Source organism: Sinocyclocheilus rhinocerous, unplaced genomic scaffold, assembly GCF_001515625.1.
Source record: "Sinocyclocheilus rhinocerous isolate Xijiao unplaced genomic scaffold, SAMN03320098_v1.1 scaffold241, whole genome shotgun sequence".
Taxonomy (NCBI): Eukaryota; Metazoa; Chordata; class Actinopteri; order Cypriniformes; family Cyprinidae; genus Sinocyclocheilus; species Sinocyclocheilus rhinocerous.
Genome location: NW_015659312.1, coordinates 556,552 through 563,353, shown reverse-complemented (window position 1 = coordinate 563,353; position 6,802 = coordinate 556,552). Strand labels below are relative to the sequence as shown.

The 6,802-nt window shown below is 36.2% G+C and overlaps 1 pseudogene; it reads left to right on the top strand.

The window, feature by feature from the left end:
- LOC107723571 (phospholipid-transporting ATPase ID-like) overlaps window positions 1–5,676 on the top strand; it is a 35,931-nt pseudogene extending 30,255 nt beyond the window's left edge.
- Window positions 5,677–6,802: the final 1,126 nt, after the last annotated feature.

Genomic DNA, 6,802 nt, shown 5'->3' with positions numbered 1-6,802 from the left:
ATATATATATATATATATATATGTATTATGTGTTTCTCTCCTTCTGCAGCAGCTCACATTGGCGTGGGCATCAGCGGTCAGGAGGGGATTCAGGCTGTGCTGGCATCAGATTACTCCTTTTCCCAGTTTCGCTTCCTGCAGCGACTTCTGCTGGTGCATCAATTTATTTGTACAGGGACAACGCACAACAACAGTGTTGTGCCAGAGTTAGCTATAAAGCTAATTTGCATCTGCAGTCCCTGGGCAGGATGTTGTTACAAAATTACAATATTAAGTCACAAACAATACAATACATACAACACATACAATATACATCATACTCCATTAAATTACAAAACCAAGTCAGTGATCACATATTTGATTTTCCTTAAGCCATACTTTAAGTGTAGTTTTAAAAATACTGAATGTTGGACACTTTCTAATATAAACAAGTACTGAGGTACTGGTGTCACATGCATGAGGTGATGTCATAACCTTGGCTCAGTTTACTGTGATTCTTTCATTTAGACTGTCTACGACCAGTACTTCATCACTCTCTACAATATCGTATACACATCCCTGCCTGTGTTGGCCATGGGCATCTTCGATCAGGTAAGAAAAAGAAAACACACCAAATACTGAATCATTTTTGTTTACCTTTTATACTCCTACCTCAATCCTTGTATATCTCAGGATGTTCCTGAACAGAGGAGTCTGGAGTATCCAAAGCTGTATGAGCCGGGTCAGCTGAACTTGTTATTTAACAAGCGAGAGTTCTTCATCTGCATCGCGCAGGGAATCTACACATCTGTGGTTCTCTTCTTCATTCCGTACGGCGTTCTCTCTCACGCCACACAGAGCAATGGAGTCCCACTGGCAGACTATCAAACTTTTGCAGTAACTACAGCAACGGCCCTTGTCATGGTTGTCAGTGTCCAAGTGAGTCCAATATTAAACATTAGCATTTAAGTAGTGCTTGTTGATTTAGATATCGGTTATTTTGTTATTTTTCGTTTAAGGTTGTGTATACTAGTAGCAATGAATTTTAGAACGGTTTTGAATAGCCCAAGCTTTTTGCTAATTGTTTATAGATTGCTCTGGACACAGGTTATTGGACAGCTATAAATCACTTCTTTATATGGGGCTCTTTGGGTACCTACTTCACTATCCTCTTCGCTATGCACTCCAGCATTCTGTTCAATATCTTCCCCAAGCAGTTCCATTTCCTTGGTGAGTCAGCACTTTGGCCCAACTGTGTGGCTGCCATCTTAAACAGAAACCCACATTTGATAACGCCTTTACAGTATTTGTCACAAGCACAACTTATCAGCTATAACATCTGGAAATGCAGACAGCATTACTCCATATTCAGGTTTTTAAAAAACAAAAATAATGAATAATGTTTAAGTATAGACTACCATTGAAAAGTTTGTGGTCAGTAAGATTTTTTTTCATTGTTTGAAGAAATCTGGTTCTTTTGTTCAGCAAAGACATTACAGCATTACAAAAAAATATATATTTCAAATAAATGCTGTTTGAACTTTCATCAAAAAATCCTGAAAAAAATCATGATTTCCACAAAAATAAATAATTATCAGCACAACTGGTCAATCTATTCAAACAAGCTATTGAACACAGAAATAAATTACATTTTAAAATATATTAAAATAGAAAATTAGGTCATCTAAAAAATGAATACATAAACTTTTAACATAAATAATGAAAATACAAGGAATAGTAAATATACCAAAAATTTGGATTTTAAATTGTGTAATTTTAAATTATATCTTATTTGTATTTTATCTTGATCCAAATGTGTGTTACATAGTGGTATGAGTATGTGTGGCTTATTTTAGTTTTTGTGTGCATGCCATGTGTTTGTTAACCACAGGAAGTGCTCGAAACACACTCGGGCAGCCAGTGGTGTGGTTAACTATTGCTCTGGCTACCGTCATCTGCATTGCTCCAGTCCTTGCGTTCCGCTTTCTCAAACTGGATCTTAAACCTCAGCTCTCAGATACCGTAAGTGTGTGTGTGTGACCTTAGTTTGTTTGTCCTAAATTGTACGCCATCTTTAAATTTGTTATTATCCATGTACAATCAAACATTCAGTATCACACATTAAAAACAAGACTTAAAGAAAACTTAGACTTATATTAGACAAAACTTAGACAAAAAAAGAAGAAAGGGAAATGGTCTAAGTGTGTTTCTTTGCATGTTTTATATATATATATATATGAAATAAGAAAATAAATTTTAAATGTTTAAATGGTCCCAAGCATTGATCATTGAAATTTTGTTTCTGATTGTTGGATACTAATGTTTGGTTGATTATTGCATATTCTGATTCATAGCGTAGGTCATATTTGTTTCACATCAGTAAGTTTGACACATTTGTTAGTTTCTGGTTATCCCCTCACACTCATCCCCACCCTTTATTATTTTCTCACTGTCTTTCTGCAGGTGCGCTACACTCAACTTGTGCTGCAGAAAAAGCGGAAGCCTGGTGGGCGTGTGGGTCGTGGAGTGAGCGGTGCTGGAGTAGCCAGTGGCAGTGCTCTTGGTCGCTTGGGGCGAGGCGGATCTCGACGTTCTGGTTATGCGTTTGCGCATCAGGAGGGCTTCGGCGAGCTGATCACATCAGGAAAAAATATGCGCCTGAGCTCGCTGGCTCTCGCCACGTTCGCCTCTCGCCACAGCAGCAGTTGGATTGATACTCTTCGCAGGAAAAAACACGCAAACAGCACACAGAACACCCCGCCCACCGGAGAAGACAGTGCCGCCTCCTCTCAAGGGCCACCACTTTCCACGTCTTCCTCAGCAGCAGGCGAGGCAGGACAAGCATGTAATGAACCCGTCCTCACTCACAGCCCTGATGATATCGCTCTCAGTGTTATTAGGTGTCCAGAAAGAGAGGTTGGGGAAAGTAGTACACGAACTGTGCAGGTAAATATACATCTGAAAACAAGTTCAAGCACAAATTGTATACAGATAAACTGCATGCAAGTAAACATACACAAATGTAGGTTGTTATACAACACTGGGCAGAGGGTTGATTCTGTAGGAGCACAAAAACTAATTTTGTGGATTGACAGAAAAATAAAATTTCCCCCAAGGAGAAAAAACGGCAGGAAGCAGAACTATTAATAACACTTTCATTTCTCACTTTTGTACATAGTAGTGGTCTCAGCTCAGTTCCCCAATAATTAGGAAAACCCTATTATTGTCAGTCTTTTAAAAAATATTAATAGGTTTATTGAACAAAAGTATTACTTTGATCAAAAATGACAGAAAAGACATTTATAAGACATTTCTATTTCAAATAAATGCTATTCTTTGAACTTTCATTCATCAAAGAATACTGAAAAGAAATGGATCACAGTTTCCATAAAAAGCATTAAGTAGCACAAATCTGTTTTCAAAACTGATAATAATAAGCTTTGCCATCACAGGAATAAATTAAATTTAAAATATATTAAAATAGAAAACTGTTATTTTAAATTGTTAGAATATTTCACAATATTCTGTCTATACTGTATGTTTGATCAAATGAATGCAGCCTTGTTAACCATAAGAGACTCAAAATATTAAAAATAAATATCTTACAACCCAGTTTTTTAAATAATAATTATTAATACACAATATAGGCAAGGCAAGTTTATTTATATAGCACATTTCATACACAATGGTAATTCAAAGTGCTTTACATAAAAGGAAGTAAAATAATAAAAAAAATCACAACAATAAAACGGAACTTAAAAACCTTTTAAATGATTTAGAAATTGATTTAGAATGAATTTAAAACAGTTAGAAATAGAAAATGATTATACATCAAATACAGTGCAATCAGTTCAGACATAGCACAGTAACACAGTAGCACAGTCAATAAATGCACAGCTAAACAGATGAGTTTTGAGTCTGCATTTAAATGTGGTTAATATTTTAGCACATCTGATCTCTTCTGGAAGCTGATTCCAGCTGCGGGCGGCATAATAGCTAAAAGCGGACTCCCCTTGTTTTGTGTGAACCCTTGGTATTTCTAACTGACTCGATCCTAATGATCTGAATAGTCTGTTAGGTTTGTATTTCAATGGGGCTGTAGTCATTTGGCGATAAGGCTAGGTAAATCTGGGTGTCATCTGCATAGCTGTGATAGGCAATTTGGTTCTTTCTTATTTTTTGACTTAGTGGGAGCATATACAGTCTAAACAGGAGTGGTGCAAGAATTGAGCCTTGTGGGACTCCACATGTCATAGATGTCCACTTAGACTTATGCTCTCCTATACTCACATAATAACCTCTCCCTTCTAAGTATGACCTGAACCATTTAATTACCATCCCAGAAAGCCCGACCCAGTTTTCTAGTCTCTCTAGAAGTATGTTATGATCTACAGTGTCAAACGCAGCACTGAGATCTAGTAGTACCAGCACTGATATTTTGCAAGATTCAGAATTTAAGCGGTGGAGCACCTTTCAGCACAATACCTAGATATTCAAAAGACAAGTAAACGACAAATGACACTTGCTTGCATTGATAGACATCTTTAAATAGAGCAGCTACACCTCCACCTCTCCTAACAGTCCTGCAGACACTTATGAAATTAAAGTTAGGAGGGGCTGTTTCATTGAGGACTGTTGCACTTCTAGCCATGTTTCATTTAGAAACATTAAATCCAGGTTGTTTGTGGTTATTAAGTCATTGATCAGAAATTATTAATTTTTTTAGTGAGCGAATGTTTAAAAATGCTAACTTGATGGCATTGATGGCATCAGCCGTACGGCTTGAGAAGGCCTTAGACTTTCTATCACGTGATAAAACAGAAATAGAGATCAATATACAATACAATACAATATACAAATCAATACCTTTATTATTGCAGTGTTTGCATTTCAATGGTTATGTAAATGTTTAAAATCTGAAAGCTTAGCTGTTTCAGATTTTCCACTTCTTTTTCCATTTTTACTGATTTGCATGTTTTTCAGTGCCTGTTCTTTGGACAAATTCTAAAATCTAAAAATGTTTAGCTTGACTATGGGATGGGAAAGCAGCTGTTGTTGACACACTGTTGAACAGAAAAAGTATAGCTGTGGTTGCAAGGGGGAATTAAGGGCAAACTGAATTTGCTGAATAATTTCTGAAATAGTACACAACGCTATTTAATTAAAACGTTATTAGCACAATTTATTTATTATTATTTCCTCTGGCAAGACATTATTACTCTCCTTAAATGCAAAGTGGCTAAATTGCTTAAATCCATGTTCTCCCCAAAAACTTAACTTTGAATAAAATTTTTTTATTAATACTTGAGAAAAATTGGAATGGAAAGAAATCTTTTTCTGTAGAGTGTCAGTTACTCACCCTCATGTCATTCCAAACCTGTATGACTTATAAGTCAATTGTAACCAAAACTGTCATTCTTCAAAATATATTTTTTGTGTTCCGCAAAAGAAAGAAAGTCATTTTGGGTTTGTAACAACATGACGGTGAGTAAATGATGACAGAATTTTAAATTTTTTTTTTCACATTTCTAGTGTAGATCATATCACCGTATGTTTTAAATTGTTTAGTAGTCCTTTCATTCTTTCTTCTAGGAAGCACCATTTGTGTGGAAGGGAACCGGAGCTCGAATCAATGGTTCCAGTAGTCCTGGACCACCTCCCATTGCAGAAGAAACTTCCAGTGGCGAGTGATGGATAGATGGCCCAACTGGAAATGGGCTAATAAGATTGTAAACACAGTAGTGTGTGTGTGGCGTTGTTGTTGTGATGTGAATGGGTGAGACAGACCAAGAAAGTTTTTAAAGATGTTTGAGAAGATACTGCGCTCCATACTTGCCCTCTTCCCTGTTTAAGTTAGGCCTAGCTTTCATACTGTTGTAACAATTACATGCCTTAAAAGCTAAATGTGTGGGTGTTATTTTTTTTCCATCCAGACATTTATATATTGCAATAAGAGGTTAAAGGTCATCTTATGGATAGTGTCTGTTTCAGTGTCTGTTAGCCAAATCCAAATGGTCTGTGAAGTAAATAGTATGACTCTACTCTTGTGAATGTGCCTAGTGAAAAATTAAAAATAGATATGATTAAATGATTTTAATCAAGTAAAAACCTGATCATGGCTGTGTGTCTAACAATTTTTGAAAGGTAAATAATTTATAATGGAATAGTTCACCCAAAAAATTATATTTGTCATAATTTGCTCATCATCATGTATGATTTGTGAGAAACAAAAGGAGACATTTTGAAGAATTTTTCTGCTCACTCTTTTCCATGCAATGAATGGGTACTGAAGATGTCAAACTTTTATAAAATACCATAAAAATGGGCCATATGATACTTATCTCACAAGGGAAATAGTGATGCTCGATTTGTGAGCGATTCATTCTGCTGAGTCTGATCTTTTCAGTGACACAAGACAAGTTTGAATGATTTACTCAAGAATTGAGCTGATCCAGTTCTAGAGTTCAACTCACTGATTTGTATTCACACGTTTACCTCATATTTCTTTAAATAGAATAGAACCATCATTTCTTAATAACTCGCAGAAATACGATTCTCTGCTGATCCATCAGTCAATATTGCATGATCATAATTCCCATAAAGACTGTAAACTGTTCGATATATGTAATATCTGCATTAGGTCACAGTAGAGTGAGTTTTGAGCAAAAACATTATGTATTAATCTCATACTGTCACTCTTGAGACTAATAGCGCGCGCTGACTTTCTGAAAAGCCCTGCATGGATTAAGGCGCGTGAACCAGGATCACGAAACCCAGACGGTCTGTATTAAGTGGGAGCGCTGACAGTTAAAGTCCATTTCTG